Source organism: Pongo pygmaeus, chromosome 4 (genome assembly GCF_028885625.2).
Source record: "Pongo pygmaeus isolate AG05252 chromosome 4, NHGRI_mPonPyg2-v2.0_pri, whole genome shotgun sequence".
Classification (NCBI taxonomy): domain Eukaryota; kingdom Metazoa; phylum Chordata; class Mammalia; order Primates; family Hominidae; genus Pongo; species Pongo pygmaeus.
The window spans coordinates 57131012-57152690 of record NC_072377.2 but is presented as its reverse complement, the minus strand read 5'-3'; the positions used below and the strand labels follow the sequence as shown (position 1 = coordinate 57152690).

Genomic DNA, 21679 nt, shown 5'->3' with positions numbered 1-21679 from the left:
CCATTCTTTGGATTATTTTTTCACTTTTTCAAGCTATCTTTTTCAAAAAGATACTTTTGAATCTTCAAGATATCTTTTGAAAAGATATCAAAGAATATCTTTTCAAGGTATGCTTTGAAACAGAAATATTTAATTTTGATAAAGTTCAATTCATCTGTTCTTTTTTGCTTTGGTTACTTTTATTTTAGTTGTCATATTTTTAAAATCATTGTCTAAATCCAAGGTCATGATGATTAACACATTTGTTTTCTTCTTAGAGTTTTGTAGTTTTCGCTCTTACATTTAGATTTCATTTATTTTGTAGTAACTTTGTGTATGGTGTGATGTAGGGGGGCCAGATTTATTCTTTTGCTTGTGAACATCCAGTTGTCTTAGCACCATTTGTTGAAAAGAGTATGTTTCCATAGTAAATTGTTTTTGCACCTTATTAAAAATTTATTGACTGTAAACATAAGGGGTTTTTTTTCAGGAATCCCAATTCAATTCCATTAATCTACATGTCTATCTTAATACTAATAACAGACATTCTTTCTTAGTAAAGCTTTTGTGTTATGTTTAGAAATGGAGAATTGTGAATTCTAACTTTGTTTTTCTTTCTGAAAGTTATTTTGGCTATTCTGGGTCCCTTCCATTTCTATATAAATTTTAGGATCTGCTTATAAATTTCTAAAGAAATACAGCTGGGATTTTGATAGGGATTACATTATGTATATAGATTAACTTGAGGAGTTTTGCTCCTTAAATAATAAAGTCTATTAATCCTTGCGCAAGGGATGCAATTCCATTTACTCAGGTCTTCTTTAGCTTCCTTCAACTATGTTTTGTCATTTTCAGTGTATAAGTTATTCACTTCATTTGTTAAATTATTCCCAAGCACTTTTATTTTTAAAACTATTTTAAAACAAATTATTGTCTTAATTTCATTTTTAGATTGTTCATTGCTGGTCTATATACAATCAATTTTTGTATATGGACCTTGAATCCTGAAAATTTGCTGAACTTGTTTACTAGCACCAACAGTCTTCTGTTGATTTCTTAGGATTTTCTGTACACAAATAATATTGTCTACAAGTAGAGAGAGTTTTATACTTTTCACATTCCAATTTGTATGCCTTTTTTCATCAAATGTCCTTTATAAAACCTCTATCACAATGTGGAATAGAAACTTTGAGTCTTTCACCATTAAATATGATGTTAGCTCTGAATTTTTTTGTAGACATGTTTATCAGATTGAGGAAGTTCTCATATATTCATGGTTTGTTGAATGTTTTATCATGAAAGGGTGTTGGATTTGTTAAGTGATTATTCCGCATCCTTTGAGAAAATAGTGAAGGTTTTGACCTTCATTCTTTAACATGGTACATGAGGTATTACATTGATTGATTTTTAGTATGTTGAACGAATCTTACATTGCTGTAATTAATTGCACTTGGTTATGTTGTATGGTACTTTTTCTATATTGCTGGATTGAGTTTACCAGTATATTGTTGAAGAAATTTGCACGTATATTCATTAGAGTAATTGGTCTATAGTTTTCTTTTATTGTGATGTCTTTGTCAAGATTTGGTTTCAGGATAATAAAGCCTTTAGACATTGAGTGAGGAAGTATTCATACTCTTCTATTTTTTGGAAGAGTTTATGAAGGGTTGGTATTAGCACTTCTTTAAATATTTGGTAGAATTCACCAGAGAAGTCATGTTGTTTCGGGATTTTTCTTTATGCGAAGTTTTTATACTAAAATCCCATCTCTTTATTTGCTATAGGCCTATTCAGATCTTCTGTTTCTTCTTAAGTCAATTTTGGTAGTGTACATCTTTGTATAATTTTTTTCTATTTCATCTGATTTATTTGACTAATTTTCTAGTAAATAGTTTTTCATAGTATTTCATTATAATCCTTTTTATTTGTGTAAGGTTAGTAGTACTATCACTTCTTTCAGTTTGGCTTTTAATAATTTGAACCTTCTAATTTTTTTCTTGATTATTCTATCAAAAGTTTTATCAATTTTGTTATCATTTCAAGTAACCAACTTTGGGTTTTGTTGCTTTTCTTTATTGTTTTTCTCTTCTCTTATTTACTTGTTTCTGCTGTAATCATGATTAAGTACTTACTTGTGCTTATGCAAGTTTATATTAGTCCATTCTCACACTGCTCTGAAGAAATAGCCAAGAACAGGTAATTTAGAAAGAAAATAGGTTTAATTGACTCACAGTTCCACATAGCTGGGGAGGCCTCAGGAAACTTACAGTCATGGCAGAAGGCAAAGGAGAAGCAGGCGTCTTCTTCAGAGGGTGGTAGGATGGAGGGAATGCAAGCAGGGGAAATGCCAGATGCTTACAAAACCATCAGATTTTGTGAGACTCACTCACTACCATGAAAGCAGCAGGGAGGAAACCACTCCCATCATCCAGTTACCTCCACCTGGTCCTGCCCTTCACATGTGGGGATTACTGGGAATATCGGGATTACAATTCAAGATGAGATTTTGGGTGGGGACACAACTAAGCCATATCATTCTGCCCCTGGCCTCTCCCAAATCTCATGTCCTCATATTTTAAAACATAGTTATGCATTTCCATCAGTCCCCCAAAGTCTTAACTCATTCCAGCATTAACCAAAAAGGCCAAGGCCAAATTCTCATCTGAGACTAGTCAAGTCCCTTCCACCTATGAGCCTGTAAAATCAAAAGAAGGTTAGTTACTTCCTAGATACAATGGGGGTCCAGGCATGGCATAAATACACCCATTCCAAATGGGAGAAATTTGCCAAAAAAAAGAAAAAAAAAAAAAGGGAATACAGGCCCCATGCAAGTCCAAAATCCAACAGGGCAGTCATTAAACCTTGAAGCTCCAAAATGATCTCCTTTGACTCCATGTCATCCAGGTCATGCTGATGCAAGATGTGGGCTCCCACGGCATGGGCAGCTCCACCCCTGTGGCTTTGCAGGGTACAGCCAACATCCCACCTACTTTCACGGGCTGGCATTGAGTGTCTGTGGCTTTTCCTGGTGCATGGTGCAAGCTGACAGTGGATCTACCATTCTGAGATCTGGAGGACAGTGGCCCTCTTCTTATAGTTCCACTAGGCAGTGTCACAGTGTGGACTCTGTGTGGGGGCTAAAATTCCACATTTCCCTTCTGAACTGCCCTAACAGAGGTTCGCCATGAGGGCTCTGCCTCTGTAGCAGCCTTCTGCCTGGACATCCAGGCATTTCCATACATCCTCTGATCTAGCCTGAAGTTCCCAAACCTTAATTCTTGGCTTCTGTGCACACACAGGATGAAGACCATGAGGAACCCACCAAGACTTGGGACTTACATACTCTGAAGAAATGGCCTGAGTTGTACCTTGGCTCCTTTTAACCATGGCTGGAGTTGAAGCAGCTGGGATACAGGGCACCATGTCCCAAGGCTGCAGAGAGCAGGGGGGCCTGGACCCAGTCCATGAAACCATTTTTTCCTCCTAGGCCTCTAGGCCGGTGATGGGAGAGGCTGCCTTGAAGATCTCTGACATGCCCTGGAGATATTTTCCCCATTGTCTTGGTGACTAACATTTGGCTCCTCATTAGTTATGCACATTTCTGCAGTGGGCTTGAATTTCTCCCCAGAAAGTGGGTTTTTCTTTTTCTACCACATCATCAGGTGCAAATTTTCCAAACTTTTACGTGATGATTACTCTCAAACGCTTTGCTGCTTAGAAATTTCTTCCACCAGACACCCTAATTCATCTCTCTCAAGTTCAAAGTTCCACAGATCTCTAAGTCAGGGGCACAATGCCACCAGTCTTCTTGCAAAAGCACAGCAAGGGTGACCTTTACTCCATTTCCCAGGAAGTTCCACATCTCCATATGAGACCACCTCAGCCTAGACTTTATTGTCTATATCACTATCTGCATTTTGGTCAAAGCCATTCAACAAGTCTCTAGGAAGTTCCAAACTTTCCTACATTTTCCTGTCTTCTTTGGAGCCCTCCAAGCTGATTGAACCTCTACCTGTTACCCAGTTCCAAAGCTGCTTCCACATTTTCAGGTTTCTTTATAACAGCACCCCACTTGGTACCAACTTCATTGTATTAGTCTGTTCTCACACTGCTATGAAGAAATACCCAAGGCTAGGTAATTTATAAAGAAAAGAGGTTTAACTGACTCACAATTCCACATGGCTAGCGAGTCCTCAGGAGACTCATAATCATGGCAGAAGGCAAAGGAGAAGCAGGCACCTTCTTTAGAGGGATGCAGGACAGAGTCAGTGTAAGCAGGGGAAATGCCAGATGCTTAAAAGATCATCAGATCTTGTGAGACTCACCCACTATCACAAGAACAACATGGGAGAAACCACCCCCATAATCTAATTACCTCCACCTGGTCCCACCCTTGACACATGGGAATTATTGGGATTATGGGGATTACAATTCAAGATGAGATGTTGGGTGGGGACACAGCCAAACCATACCAAGGCTTTAGTTTGCTCAATTGTTTTCTGATTTTTTAAGGTAAAATGCTAGTTCATTGATATGAGCTTTTTTTCTTTTTTAAATATATATCATTATAGATATAAATTTGCCTCAAGGCAATTTTTTAAATTATATTCCATAAGATAATATATGATAGGTTTTTGTTTCACTTATCTCAAAGTATTTTTAATTCATCTATGATTTTTTCTTTGAATCATTGGCTGTTTAAGAGTTTTAATTTTTACATATTTGTGAATTTCCCAATTTTCATCTGCTATTGATTACTAATTTAATCCCATTGTAATCAGAAAACATATTTTATATGATACCTACTCTTTTAAATTGCCAAGCTTATTTTTTTAACTAAACTTGGCCTATCTGTGTAAATGTTTCATGTGTACTTGGGAAGAATGCATATCCTGCTGTTTTTGGGTGGATTGTTCTATAAATTCTGGGAGGTGTGGTTGGCTGGTAGTACTATTCAAGTTTTCTGTGTAGTGTTAATCATCTGCCTTTTTCTATCCATTATTAGAAGTGGAATACTGAAGTCTCCCATTGTTATTGTTAAATATTCTATATCTCTCTTGATTCTGAAAAATTTTTCTTTCATGTATTTTGGAGATCTATTGTCAGATGCATATATGTTTATAATTTTTATAAGTGTTTGATGGTTTAGCCCATTCATTATTATGAAATATCCTTATTTACTAATAACAATTTTCACTTTAAAGCCTATTTTCTATAGCCACTCTAGCTCTCTTTTTAGTTATTTTTACTATTTGCAGAATATATTTTTTCTCATCCTTTTACTTTAGGTTTACTTATGTCTTTGAATCTAAATTGTCTCTTTTAGACAGTATATAGTTAGTTTTTAAAAAAAAAAAAATTCTGCCAATTTCTAGCTTTCAATTGTAAAAATGAATCCATTTTCATTTAATGTGATTGCTTATAAAATTGGATTTACCTGTTATTTTTGTTTTCTGTATGTCTTATTTTTTTTTGTTCCTTGATTCTATTGCTGCCTTTTTGTGTGTGTGTTAAATAATTTTTCTACTTTTTAATGCTTTATTATAGTTTTCATTATATGTTTTAGTTGTTTCTTGTGCTGGCCTTGGTAAATATAATTTATATTTTAACTTAGAACAATCTAGTTCAGATTAATACCAGTTTAACTTCAATAAAGTACAAAAACATTATATACTGTTTTATAGTGTCAGCCCTCCTTTACTCTAGTTGTCATACATTATATCTTTATATATTTTATGCCAATGAACACAAACTTTTAATTATTGCTCTCTAAAGTTGTCTTTTAAATCAGAAGGGAATGTTACAAAAAATAAATATATTTATACTATCTTTTGTGTAACTGATGTAGTTACCTTAACTGATGCTCTTCATTTCTTCAAATAGATTCAAATTATTGTCTAATGCTCTTCCATTTCACCCTGAAGGACAGGATTTTCTTTAGTATGTCTATTTGCTAACAGCATATTTTATGTGTTTTTAAGGCTAAGTATGTTAAAAATTATTTAAATTTTTATTTTGGAGGATAGTTTTGTCAATATAGAATTCTTTGCTGATAGCTTTTTAATTTTCTAGCACTTTGAATATGTCATCCTACTGCCTTCTGGGCTATGTTTCTGATGATAAATCAATGGTTGATCTTACTGAGGATTTTTTATAAGTTATGAGTCCCTTCTCTCTTGCAACTTTCAAATTAGTCTTTTTGTTTTGCTTTTAACCATTTTATTATTATATACCTAGGTGTGGATCTCTTGGAATATAGTGAGATTTTTTAGATGTGTAGATTAATGTCTTGTATCAAACTTAGAAAGATTTAAGCAATTATTTCTTCAAATATTTTCTGATCTTTCTCTTTCATGTTCTTTGAGTTTAACATTATGTTTATGTAGATATGTTTGATGGTATTTCCTAGTCTCTGAGACAATATTCATTTTCATTTTCTTTTGGAATCATAGTACATAGGGTTCCCATGCCACGGAGTCCCAGAAATGTCTCTTTCCCACCCTCTAATCATTTTACTCACTTGTATGATTTTATTTTAACTTTACCCCTTGGTAGGGGCCTGTAGGTTGTGATTCAGACTGGTAAAGATATAAGCCAGGTGCAAAGTCAGCATTTACCTTAATACACTTTTTGTTTTTATTTTTATTTTAACTTTACTTATTGGTAGGAAAGTTGAGGCAAGAAGCTGTAACTTGAACCAGCCAGAATCCAAGCTTGGCCCAGTATCAGTATCCACTTCAATTTTTTCCTTTTCTTTAATTTTAGCTATTACAGATATCAATAACCAAGAAATTGTAGATTTAGTTTATTTCTTACTACTTTGCATGCCATTATGCATTCAAACTCTTCAAGAGTTTGATCCATTATTCCTTAACTCTATTGGTAACTTTTGCTTTCATTAATTGATCACAACACATCTGCAGCTCCATACTATTGGTAACCCCATGACCATTGAAAAATTATTTATCCTCTTACCACTTATTCATTCTTTTTTCAAACCACATGTTTCAGTGAGTCAGGGTCATTCTTGGAAACATCCACTCCACTCCTGGTACCAGCTACCTAGAGTTAGACTAACTTCAAAATTTGAGGGCATTGCCAGGTCTATTCAAGATGTCTGACACAAACTGTAGGTTTGGGAAATTTCTAAAACCAGCCTGAGTTTTGATGATTTGCTAGAAGCCCTCACAAAATCCATTAAAAGTTATTTTAGCCATGATTTTACTTTAGTATCAGGAAAAAATACAAATTAAAATCAGCCAAAGAAAGAGTTGTTCAGGGCAAAGCCTTGAAGGGTTCTAAATATGAAGATTCTGTTGTCCTCAAGACACATTGTCTTTCCAGAGCTAATATATGACAATATACATGTAGCGCTGCCAACCAGAGATATGGTATTTGGAGATTTTGGAGGAGGGGGATTAATTATGTATGTATGATTGAGTGATTATCCACGTGATTGAATTCAATATTGAAGTCAACAGATTATCATATGACTCAAAGACACCTCCCAACTTCTTAATCGCATGGTTAGTGCTTCTGGCCTCATCATTTCATGTCCTAAAACTTAGGTGTTGCGAGCCTCATCCCATCCTAATATCTGGTATGGCCAACTCTTGGTCTAAACAAACCCTCCTTTGATGACAGAAGTGTATGATTTTGATTACTTCCCAGAATGTGAGGCAAAGGCCAGATCTCTTTCTGACCAACAACAAATTCTTTATGACATGTACTAGACAGGTAAGTAAATTACAATTATCTGGAAATGAGGTTTGGATTATCATCAGAACAACCTGAGGCACAGTTCCCTTCACTAAAGCAATGATAATGATTAGAAAATTCAAGGATTTTTTTTTCCCATATAGGCTTTGTTATACAACAAACACCTGAAAACTTTGTGACTTAAAACATCAATTATTTTTTATCTCATGAACCTGTGAGCCTGCAATTTAAATTAGCTCATCTTGATGTAACTTCCCGCCTTGACTGCATTCACTCAATGTGTCTGCCAATCCAGCTTGCAGCAGGCCAGTCTGAAATGGCTTAATTGAGAGAGAACATCATTGCCCCACATGATGTCTCATTCTCCAGAAAGATAGTTTGGACAATTCAACTGGCAGCTCACCCTTTAGACTTCCAAAAGAGTGAAGAGAAAGTATGCAAGTTCTCTGAAGTTCTGTACTTATACCTGCAAAGTTATATCACAAACATGATGAATACAGAGACCAGAATTAATGTGGCCATTGTTTTTGCAATCTAACAAAGGAGGTTATTGCCAGAAGCAGTGGGACTACATGTTGAGTTAGTGAAATTAATACATGTCCACAACAGTGTGTTTAATGTTATTATAACCTCTGTTTTATAAATGAGAAAGTAAAGTTCATTGAGTTTAAGTATCTTTAATGAGATCATATTATTAGTGAGAACTGGGACCAAATAGATTTTCTGAATCCAAATAGATATTTCCATTAGAACAGATACATAAGTATACAGACATGCATACACATATTTCTTTACTGCTCATAATTCATGTCACTTAGTCTTTATTAGAATGTGGGATGTATAAATGTAAGAGAATTTTTGTGTTAAAATTGACAGATGCATTTTAGAACAAGTTTATGAGCTATGCAAAACTTTTATCCTATACAGTGCTTATATTTAGTGCACAGAATTAACATATTTCAAAGTAGAGTAACATTATATCCAGTAGGATTATTTCTTATGTAAAGCAAACTGTCTTTCAGATTTGGATTAACCATATTTTTCATGACCCAATATAGAAAGTAAAAGCAGTAAAGCTAGTAGCATACGTGGGAATATGGACTCAGGGGATGATGAACAGAAAAAGTCTATGTAATTAAAAATAGAAATAAAAATTAGACATTGATAAGTATAAATCTAAGGTAAGCTAGTCATAACTCATGCAAATTTTACATATGTTGAATAAGAATAATCTATGGTGCAATTATTTAGCCATGAGAGCTTCTAGAGAGTTTATTCTATATACTTTTTATGCAGGTTCTATCCATAGTATTTATTTCTAAATCTTGACTTTAAAAGTGAGTGCATATGTAATCTAACCAGCTTTAATCTTACTATAACTTTATGAGAAAATTATTCTCTCTACGTTAAAATCATGGAGCATAATTTGATTTCCTTAGGATATGATTGGTTGATGTTAATCAAATTATTTGTCTTGAATTACTGATACTAATATTCTCAACAACCTTTTTATACAGATATCTATTAATTTATTTTGATCATAATAGCAGAGCCATAAAGATTAAATATGGCAACACAGGCAAATGACAATCTTGGTCTGATTAAATAAGGTGCTCAAAAGATCTTATAAAGCAGGAAATTTTTATTTCAATTTTTAGGAGAAGAAATTTAGAGATTAAGTGAGTTTTATAAGGTTGCAAGATCAGTAATTCAAAAAATGGAACTCAAAAAAGTTTGATCTAGCAGTAAAGATTAACTCTTTCTATTGGAGTACAGCAGAAAAAAGACACATATATCAAAGGAAAAGTAAATCAGTTGGGTCCAGTATACACATAGAAGCTGATGGGATGGTGATTGAGCAAAGGAAGTAGAGAAGATTCTTCAACTATAGAAAAATGTTCCAGTCAGACAACTTCGTTAATTCTTCCTGATATATCAGGACTCATGTATAAAATGTTCATGGCAATCTTACTCATAATGAACAACATTAAAAAGAACTGAAATATCTGCCAATAATAGAAAGGTAAATAAATCATAGCAAATGCACATAATGATACAATGTAATATCACATAGCAGTGAGAAACTAAAACTGCTAATACTTACCACAACATGGATGAGTCTTACAGAATAATGTTGTGTGAAAGAACTCAGACAGCAGATGACTACCTGACTCCATCTGTATGAATTTCAAAACCAATATACCTAGTCTGTAGTGACAGAAGTTGGAATGGTGGAGGAGGACATTACGGATCATTCTGGGTGCTAGTAGTGTTCTATATTTTTACCTAGGTTGTAGAAAATGAGTGTCTAGATGTGAAAAACTTAATAAAGCTTTACTTAATATTTTTGTACTTGATATAAATTATTTTTGTGGGGGAAAGTAAAATAATGTTGCAATGAATTCCCAAACTAATAATTTATATATCAGAAAGTACAGTGATTCAAAATACATTTTCTAAAGTACAGTCTCAATCTTCATTGAACAATACCTTAACATCTCAAAGCACTTATAACTGGCAAGTATTGCTGTAGCTCTAAACCGGAAGATTAGCCAGAGTCAGAATGGGCATACAGCAATCAGTGTTTTTTGTTTGTTTGTTTTTTTGTTTTTTGAGACAGAGTCTTGCTCTGTCACCTAGGCTGGAGTGCAGTGGCAAGATCTCAGCTCAGTGCAAGCCCCGCCTCCCGGGTTCATGCCATTCTCCTGCCTCAGCCTCCTGAGTAGCTGCGACTACAGGCGCCCACCACCACGCCCAGCTAATTTTTTGTATTTTTAGTAGAGACGGGTTTTCACCGTGTTAGCCAGGATGGTCTCGATCTCCTGACCTCGTGATCCGCCTGACTTGGCCTCCCAAAGTGCTGGGATTACAGCGTGAGCACCGTGCCTGGCCAATCAGTGGTCATTTGAGGAATACATCATTCTGGTCATACAGCATTAGCTGCTTCTTTTTCTCCAAAGTGAGAAATGATTGAGAGGATTTGAATGGAAATCCATTGTCCTGTGATGTCTCATCAGCCCCAGAGAAAATTGGGCACTTAACGTAAAGCAAGTGTTTTAAATTCTTAACTGATATTCTGAAGTTTCATGGTTAGGGTCCAGGCATTTGGTATTTAGAAGCTCCATACGGGTTTTGATGAGCAACCAGGCTTGAACAACACTGTTCTAAGAAACACAAGTTAAAAGCAAGAACATATAAGACTTCTTGAGGGCAATGTTTTCACTCCATTTTATCTTTTCTATCATCATGTGAGAACGATGCTTATCTTCAGTTTAATGATCTGTATCTTCAGTTTATAAAAGAGGAAACTGTACCTACAAAAGTTTAGAAAACATGCCCAAATACACACAGGGAGGACGTGGCCAGATAGGGATTCTACCTCATATCAATCATGCTCCAAACAGCTTATTTATCATACCATGCTGCCTCCCAAGAAAAATGGACATTTTGGGAAATTCATTATTATGAACCATCAACCCTACGAATTTAATCATAAATTTTTGTGAGTAAATATAAGAGACTGTAAATATAAGAATCAAATAATCATTTCTTATTTGGTGAAAGTGAGAAATGAATATTTGATTCTCTTTTATTTAGTCTGAACTCTATACTCTTCCTTCACAAGCACAAACAAAGTGATAAGATATCAGTCTTGTACCACACTAGCTGAACTCTCTCAAAAGATCAAAACTGTACCAAGGGTTGAGAGGGGACAGTAGGTGGCAAACCCACTGCTTCAGTTTTAAAGGGTTGGCCATGAGCAATTTTCCTGTTTCTTATTTAAATTCATAAAGCAGAAGAAACATCATGGTAGTTAAGTACATGCACTCTGGAGCAGTCTGCCTGATTTGGACTCCTGCCTCTCCTACTTCCTGTCTAAGTGATGTGGAGCAAGCTTCTAAACTCTGTGGACCTTAGTTTAACCATATATATGATGGGAATGGTGATAATAATAGCACTTACTTCAAGGCATTAAGTTCATATTTGTAACGGATATATAACAATATCTTTCTCATGGTCTGGAGGCCATTATTCTTAGCAAACTAACACAGGAACAGAAAACCAATTACCACATGTTCTCACTTATAAATGGGAGCTAAATGATGAGAACACATGGACACATAGAAGAAACAACACACACTGGGGCCTTTTGGAGGGTGGAGGGTGAAAGTAGGGAGAGGATCAAGAAAAACAACTAATGGGTACCAGGCTTAATATCTGTGTGATGAAATAATCTATACAATGACACAAGTTTACCTATGTAACAAACCTGCACTTGCATCCTTGAACATAAAAGTATTTTAAGTCTATTTTTTTTTAAGTAAAGGCATGCCAAAATGAAGTCATAAAATTGTGGTATACATTTAGCAAAATTATGCTTTAAACATTTACAACACATTTATTTATTCACAAGACAAAGGATTTATTTAAAAAGTCATAGTGCTGGGGGTCTAGTAATGGGATATAAATTTGAATGAACAGTGCCTTCATTTTTCAGTCATGTCATTGTATTTCTAACTATGTATAATTAATTTGGAGATTATAGTCTAAATGAGAATCTTTCTGAGTGTGAAGCCTGTATTAGTTTCCCATTCCTACTATAACTCATTGCCACAAACTTAGTAGCCTAAAACAACTTGAGTATATTATCTTACAGTTCTGCATATCGGAAGTCTGAAAGCGGGATGGTAGGGCAGTATTTTTTCTGGAAGCTTTAAGAGAAAAGCCTGTTTCTTTGCCTTTTCCAGCTTCTAGATGTTGCCTGCATTTCCATTCCTTCCTGCACTCTGACCGCTGCTTCCATCCTCATACCTCATTCTCTAATTCTGACCTCTCTCTTACAAGGACCGTTGTGATTACATAGGACCCACCTAGGTAATTCAGGCTACTCTCCCCCATCTCAAAATCTTTAACTTAACCGCATCTGAAAGCCTCCTTAGCATTGTAAGGTTTTAGGGATAAGACCATGAGCATCTTTGGAGAGCTATCTTTGGAGAGCTATCATTCTGCCTACCACAGAAGCCCAAAACAAAAACCACTCCAAGAACGTTTCTGCTCTGCACTTTCTGCATCATAATTCAGTTGGGATTTATCTTTTTTCTAAACTTTTCAGCTGATATCCTAGAATGGTTATTACCAATGGGTCCCAGAGGATTTCATCCCTGAGGATTTCACTTTCCAGTGTATGTACTTTAATATGCTTGATCCAGAGATGATATTCTTATAATGTGGCTGCTATAACTTGGTATTAAGTAACAAAGAAGCTACTTCTGTTACCCAAAGTATGCATAACATGGAACTAATTATTTATATGAAAAATACACAGAAAATAAATGTTGCTTCATATTGTATATAGGAATGAATACTATATTCTGACCTTTTTTTTTTCACCACAAGTTGGTCTTCCAGACATTGTTAATATACTGTATGTAAGATCTAAGGATCTAAGAATTCATGTAAGATCTAAATTGATATATTTGCTCTATAAAGAAAACTAAGATAAGATTCTGGTTAAAAAAAAAATCTGTCTCATGGTAAGTATTTGATAAATAGATTTATGATGATGATTATGATGATGATATGTGCAAACTTAGATTCTCACAGAAAACATTCATACAATGCAGGTGGCATTTTATTACTTTTATCATCTTTCATAGTCCTGCATCACAAATATATCACTCTCTTCTCAAAACTCTGGGGGAAGAGTTAGCAATGTTTTACAAAATTTTGTTAGAAGAGCACACAATTATTCTTCACAAAACAATTCTCATGCTGCTGCCCCTTATTGTTTTTGAATACACAATCTTTTATGGTATGAATAAGAGGAAGAAATAATTAAAATAAAAGCCACGTCGAATCTTATACTACAAAGCCTCATTAAAAATCGATTACCACCTTCTGCTTCTCTAATTTCTCCTTAAACCATTTTGTCAGTTTTATAACTGACTCATTTTTCTAATGAGAGACAATTTTTCACTCCCACCTGAGTAAGGTTAATAGAGTCAAAAGAAACAAATTTTATTTTCTACCTAATAAAATGCTATATATATAGCATTTTTTTTTAGATGGAGTCTCACTCTGTCACCCAGGCTGGAGTGCAGTGGCACCATCTCGGCTCACTGCAACCTCCACCTCCCGGGTTCAAGCGATTCTCCTGCCTCCGCCTCCTGAATTGCTGGGACTACAGGTGCATGCCACCATGCCTAGCTAATTTTTTGTGTTTTTCGTAAAGACGGGGTTTCACCATGTTAGCCAGGATTGTCTCAATCTCCTGAGTTCTTGATCTGCCCGCCTCGGCCTCCCAAAGTGCTGGGATTACAGGCGTGAGCCACCGTGCCTGGCCAAAATGCTATATTTTTATGTAAATCAATATGATTCGTCATATTATTTGCTTTTAAAAATGTATGAATTCTTTTTTTTTTTTTTTTTTTCCAGACGGAGTCTCGCCCTGTTGCCTAGACTGGAGTGCAGTGGCGCAATCTCGGCTCACTGCAAGCTCCGCCTCCCAGGTTCATGCCATTCTCCTGCCTTAGCCTCCCGAGTAGCTGGGACTACAGGCACCCGCCACCACGCCTGGCTAATTTTTTGTATTTTTAGTGGAGACGGGGTTTCACCGTGTTAGCCAGGATGGTCTCGATCTCCTGACCTCGTGATCTGCCCATCTCGGCCTCCCAAAGTGCTGGGATTACAGGCGTGAGCCACCGCGCCTAGCCAAAAATGTATAATTTTTTGAATAAAATTTTGAGAAAAGTGATTCATTAACATGTCCATCTCTGCTCAGCTATTTTAATAAAGATTCTTTAGCTTGGGGACATTTTTTACTTCTCAGCATGCCGGTTTCCTCAGAAATGATGGACACACCTATCAGTAGGATCTTCAGATTCGCTGAACTTTTGTTAGTCTCCCTAATCAAGAAATAAGCCATATTTCACAAAGAAATAGTCATTTATAAATTTATAAAGGTAACATAAAGTCAGTTATTATGGACTCAAATTATTGCACAAACTTTCATATGCAAAAACAGGTGTGAATCTTATTTTAAATTAATAAGACCTGGCCGGGTGCGGTGGCTCACGCCTGTAATTCCAGCATTTCAGGAGGCCGAGGCAGGCAGATCACGAGGTCAGGAGATGGAGACCATCCTGGCTAACACGGGGAAACCCTGTCTCTACTAAAAATACAAAAAAATTAGCCGGGCGTGGTGACTGGCGCCTGTAGTCCCAGCAACTCAGGAGGCTGAGGCAGGAGCGTGGCGTGAACCCGGGAGGCGGCGCTTGCAGTGAGCCGAGATCGCGCCACTGCACTCCAGCCTGGGCGACAGAGCGAGACTCCGTCTCAAAAATAAATAAATAAACAAATAAATAAATAAATAAATAAATAAGACCTTCAGTGTGCTTGCCTAACTGAATCTTATAATTTATGGAATAATGAGCAGGTATTGGTCTTTGAGCTCTAAGATAAATTTAAATTATCAACTAAAATAATTGTGAGCCAAGATTTGGTATGTATGCTAAAAGATGTATCTCTGCTTATATGTCACATGTATTAAATTTGCTCTTTTGTGCTATGGAGAAAATCATTTCAAAATATGGTAGCAAGTAATAGAAATGGTTTAATTTTTTCTGAACTCTTACTTCTATCAAAGTAACAACAAAGTTTGAAAGTTTAGAAAATGAGACTGTTGGGAAATCAAACTCAGAATATAAGAAGTTCCTGGGGTGCCAGGGATAATAAGGTTGTATAGTCATCAAAATTTTATTATTATTGATGTAAATTTCTACAAGTAGTTATTACACTATCTTCCTGTGCTCAAAAGCTCCTGGTCCATTTTCTATCAGGCATCTCTCAAGTAGATGCTCATAGGCCACCCAATATTTTGTATGTAATACTCCTTGAGCAAGTGTATGTGCCTCTTGCTGCAGAGTGGTATGGAAATATTTACAGCACAATTTTAATTTATTGTTGCTTTTCCCATTCTTCTGTATTTATCTGGGCCTGAAAATTATCACCCCTTACCATAATTGGAAACACACACGCACAACACTCAAATTCTGTAGTTTCAGAGGAAAATAAAATGAAATTTCATGAGTTGGCATATGCCTGTTTTGGCCTGTCACCTTCTTTGCTTGCCTCCAATAGCATGGGTAATTATAAGTTCACTATATTTTATCACTTGACTTTATCTGTCAAAATGTTGTTTTAAACCCCATATGCCGGCTGTTTTTAAGTCCTTCTGCGTCCCAGCTGAGGCCTTTGTTCAGAAAATGTTACAGTTGTGCCTTTTTTTCCTTGCTATCTGGGACAGAAGGAGAGTGTAGGTAACCATTGGTGAGCTAACCAAGAACTTCAATAACTCCCACAGGAAGAGCCGGTGGGGAGTTTGTATTTTTGGCCATGAATCCAGGGCTTTCATTTTAAGTTCCAGGGTGCGTCATGCAGTTGAGCACTGATTGAATGGGGGCACTGGAGGCTCTAGGGATCAAGCTGTGACATTTTTCTGAGCCTGAAGGCTGCTCACAGTCATTACTGCACAGGCCTTGCCGACTGCTACTTCAGGGAAACACAGGGAGAAGGAGGTTGTGCTTCCGAGTGTGGGTGGTCGAATAAACTCTTTTAGCAGCAGCAGTTGGTCTATTTAGCCTGAAAAGGAGACCACCAGCAGCCCCCAAAGTGCTAAAAAAAATTACAATCAATTTTAAAAATATATATTATATTACATAAAAGACTATAAGAGTGAGTGCTGAGCATTGCTTTACAGTATTCCCAGCTGCTCAAAGAGGCAGTCACATGCAGCCAAGAGGGATTTATCCTGTAACCCAGAGAATTTCCAGCTCTCCCACCAGTCTACCCTTCTCTCAGGAGGAAGAGAGAAAAACAAAAGTCTAAACAAAACAAAAAAATAGCAGCAGAAAGCAAAAAACACAAGCTAGTTTAGAGAAAGTGTATTGACGGAAACTATTGAAATTTAGTATTCTTGAGGTGTACGCTTTGGTTGTGAGTGGTTTAAGGTTAGTTTTTATGTAAAGGGATTTTTAAGGCTCATATATTGGCCTTACATTTAGGTAGTGATTAGGGACCAGCTTATGTCTTCAAATTCATTTAGGATATTAATTGTTAATTCTTTAATATTGGTGTTAACAAGGTTTTAAAGGATTGTCTCAAAGTTTTAAAAGACATAAATGAGGCCAGGCGCAGTGGCCCATTCCTATAATCCCAGCACTTTGGGAGGCCAAGCCGGGCAAATCACGAGGTCAGGAGTTTGAGACCAGCCTGACCAACATGTTGAAACCCCGACTCTACTGAAAATACAAAATTTAGCCGAGTGTGGGGGCACACGCCTGTAATCTCAGCTACTCAGGAGGCTGAGGCAGGAGAATCGCTTGAACCTGGGAGGTGGAGGTTGCAGTGAGCTGAGAATGTGCCACTGGACTCTAGCCTGGGCAACAGAGTGAGACTCTCATCTCAAAAAAAAAAAAAAGATATAAAAGATGTCACTTTACTTAACATTAGTTTAAGAAATTCTTGGCTGCTAGATTTTTTCTAAATGCTAATTTATAATCATAGGTAATATATAAAATATACTGATACTTAAACCATCATATTAAAATAAAGATTTTTAAAAAACCATACAATCAGAAATTCAAATGTCAAGATTATTGCAAGCAACCTATACATAGATGGATTGACTAATGACATCTTAATTTCAAATGTACAGAATACAACTCCTTCCATACTTTGAGATTCTCATCAAACTCCAAACTTAAAGTGCAGTGTGTGAAAGAAATAACCTTTCTAAGACCGTCATTATGAAAAACTCTCACATTTTGAAGAATTCAGAGATACACCTTGTCTCATAATTCTTCCAGCAATAGGAAACAGTTAGTCTCATAATTTTAAAGAATTTTACTTATTGGAACATGTATAGTTAAATTAAACTGAATTATGCACTAACCCCTCCAGGAACCACATTGCTTTAAGAACCCATACCTGATGTACAAAGGTATTAATGAAATGGGAGAGTTCCCTGATCCCCCTCACAGGATGTACAACAGTGGTGTGGCTCGTCTGTTCGGCGGCCACCTAGGAGGGAGTCTGTTCAGCCCACATGGGAGGGAGAGCACATAGACATGATGATTCTGGCAAAAAGGTCAGATATTTTCAAGTTTTAAAAATGGTATGGAATACGTTTCAACAGCACTCCACATGAATATAAACCCCTGATTTAATTTAATGATTTTGTCATGCCAGAAGCATAGTTGGTTTTAATTTTTTAAAACAGATACTGGTATCATAGGCATTTCACATACACAGTATCTCAGTATCGACAAAAATATTTAAGATTGATTGTTGCCATTATGTTTTAAACTTTCATTCTTTTAAATACAAAAAGATAGTCACACATATTTGTTTTTTCAATAAAACACAGTCTTCAAAAAGTTACTGATGATTGCTCTTTAGGGTTCCTAGCCATACACCCTCTCTTAGTTTTTCACACAATAGAAATTATATTTTTATGCAGGCTTGTATTAAGATCCAGTAGTTCTTAAACAATGTTAGCAAATAACTATATAAACCCCAAATGCAGCAAGGCCAACATTTTCCATAGTATACGTTCATCTCATTACAATTGAAGCTGCTTCTTTTGGGTATTTTTTCACTTCTATGTGAAGTAGACTGTTATGGTTTCATTAGTGGTTTTATGATGTGGCTTTTTAAAAGAAAAAATGGTTTTAATTTCTTCCACAGTTCAGAGCTCTCGGAAGAAATCTTTTTTTTCCTTGTAAATTATATAATCCAGGGATGTTTTGAATAAACAAATGCTCTTTAGCAGATTAAATCTCTCACTGGTAATAAATAAGCATCTACTTCCTTAGCTATATTACCAGTATATCCTGGAACCAAAGTAAGATGGTTTTCCTGTTCCCACAATCCATTTAACTGTTGTTTTAAAATCTGAATGTTTCCATTATTTATAATTTCTGTTTTGGACAATAGTTCTGACCACCACCTTTTAATGACTGCTTGAAGCCAGTTTAAACCAACTGTTAGGTATTTTTCAAATTTGCTTTTACATAGTGAGTTTACTAGAGGCAATGAGCCTACCCAGCGTTCAAGTAAGATATATTGTTTTTCTCCCTGTAAACTACTGGTGAGCACAGGAAGGCAATCTACTTCAATGCCAAGATCTTCTATTCTCACCAAACAAGCTGCAAATTCACGTACACTTCTTTCTCCAGAAAGTTAAAGATACATTCAACTTCAAATTCCTGCTGAGCAAAACTTGGGCCATTTGTTTCATGATCCTGAGAAACTTGAGAAAAATACTGACTGTATTGTGATGATGGGCTTTATATCTGTGAAAAATTGGAATCACTGGGGTTAAGCAAATGTATTTGACTACTCTGGCGTAATTTTTCAGGCAGGTGGCCTGCACAAACCAATTCATTTTCTTTATTTGCCATGTCACAGCCCCACTTCTAGGGGACTGTGTTTTTTTGTTTGTTTTGTTTTTCCTATAACAGAGGTTTGGAAAGGGATAATGAACTAACTTCCTATGAAAGATTACCTTACATAGTTTTTGTTTGTTTGTTTTTTGTTTTGAGATAGAGTCTCACTCTGTCATCCAGACTGGAATACAGTGGTGCGATCTCGGCTCGCTGCAAACTCTGCCTCCTGGGTTCATGCCATTCTCCTGCCTCAGCCTCCCTGGCTGACTACAGACGCCAGCCACCACACCTGGATAATTTTTTGTATTTTTAGTAGAGATGGGGTTTCACCATGTTAGCCAGGATGGTCTCGATCTCCTGACCTCGTGATCCACCTGCCTTGGCCTCCCAAATTGCTGGGATTACAGGCGTGAGCCACTGCACCTGGCCAGATTACCTTTCAGTTTTATCTGGACTTTTCACAGTTTGTCCAACTGTTTTATTTATATAAGCAGCTAACTGTTGAGATTTCTTAACTTCCTTCTTGTTCTTATTAATGAAATTAGAAATCCTTTTCCTAGCTCCATCAATTAAATGATCCCGAATATTATTTCAAAAGTTCTGCTTTTTAATATTGTGGGCTTCAGATGCCATCATCTCTTAAATACTGGTGTTTCTTGGTTTCTTAGCCCAGCCCTGGCACTGACCAACCATGCCAGGCAGCCTAGAGTTCCCCTTGGCTGCAGGCCAGGCCCTACTCAGGGCCATTTCTACCTTGAGTGTTTCTTAAATCACATCTCTACAAATTCAGTCTTATTCACTGCAATTCCAGATTGAAAAATCGAGATTTAAAAATCTTTTAGATCTATAATCCCTTATTCAATATATTGAGTGTATCTCTAACAGCATCCAAAATTTGGAAAATGTGACATATATACCCTTCAAAATTTCTATCAAGATTCATAAACATTTGTTCAGTGTCTATTGTGTTTATTTGAATACAATTAAATAAGACCTATTTTCTGCCTTGAAAGACTTTATAAAACTATAAATTCCATGACAGAGGGACCATACCTGGCCAATTTTGCACTGTGATACTCAGCATCAGCACGGTGCCTGGTACAATTCAAATCCATGATGCCTTGGGAATTAATAAGTGGGTGTTGGAGAGGAAGCAGGAATATGAACAACTAATATGATGTGTTGTAACAAATGCCAATCCAATTTCAACCAAAGTTGGGTAAAGGTACAATTACCAAATCTATAACTTGCTGCTAGAACTTTTCCACTACATTCACTTTACTCTAATTGGACACTTCCAGCAAGTTACATTTAATCCAGCTATCCTACCAAGGGTATCAAGCACCCTGGTGAATTCAAGATACACTGTGTCCAAAATACTATTCTCAAAACAGACTCTTGATATCCAAGTATAAACTACCTATTAAAAATAAAAATTTGATATATTAAACATCACCTGAAGACCTCCTCTTATAGCTTAGAAAGTGAAGATTTTGTAGGACTGTTAAAAGAAAAACTTCAGCTAAATTAAATTTAAAGGAGTTTAATTGAACAATGGACAATTCACGAAGCAGGCAGTCCCCAGAATCACGGCAGATTCAGAGAGACTCCAGGGGTGACTCATAGTCAGAACAAATTCATAGACAAAAAAAGTAAAGTGACATACAGAAATTGGAAGTGAGGTACAAAAACAGTTAGATTGGTTACAGGTTGATGTTTGCCTTATTTGAACACAGTTTGAACACTCAGCAGTGTATGAATGGTTGAAGTATGGCTGCTGGGATTGGCCAAGACTCAGCTGTTGTTACAGGCACATACTCCTAAGTTTGGTTTCTAATCTTGTCTACTTGTTAAGTTGTAGTTTGTCCACAAGGACTCAAATACAGAATTGTGGAGCCACTTTAACAGTTCCCCTCTTTTGGTCATTTTCTCAATTTTGAGAGATTGACCAAAACTTTAGTCATTGATGTCACTATCAACATTGCAAATGTACTTATTTGGTCTTGAAACCTACTGAGAAACAGTAGAACAGTGAGTTTTTCAAAGGCAGGAACAAGGACTTGAGTAGAGGGTATCCCTTATACTGTAACATCTTGTTTACAGGAGCAAAACAAAACCTGGTCTCTTCTAGGATCTATGTGTTTCCTTAATGTCTTAGTTTGATTATGTCACATTTAGCATGAGTGACTCCATTTTGGTTTGGTTTGGTCTGTTGGGGCCTAGTGCATGAGCTCAGTCCAAAACAATGGCCTCCCATAATTTTGTTTTAAAAAATTTCACCCCTTTCAGCCAGGTTTTAATTTAGGTGACAGTGTGACCAAAACTTAGGGCCTTAGCACCACTCTCAGTTACCATCATTTTAGGTTTCCAGTCTCAGCATGTCATTCGTAGGTTATGGTTTCCTCATTGTTGCACGTTTCTTTCAGCTCTGCATGGTTGCTGAAGAGATACCATTTGACATCCTAGAGATGGCTGCATGCAAACATTTAAAACCTTTGAGAGAATACAGAACATCAGGGAGACTATTACAACTA

The 21679-nt window shown here is 36.3% G+C and overlaps 1 pseudogene; it reads right to left on the bottom strand.

Annotated features, from left to right (window-relative positions):
* Positions 1-18522: 18522 nt before the first annotated feature.
* LOC129036176 (KATNB1-like protein 1) lies at positions 18523-19778 on the bottom strand (annotated as a pseudogene).
* Positions 19779-21679: the final 1901 nt, after the last annotated feature.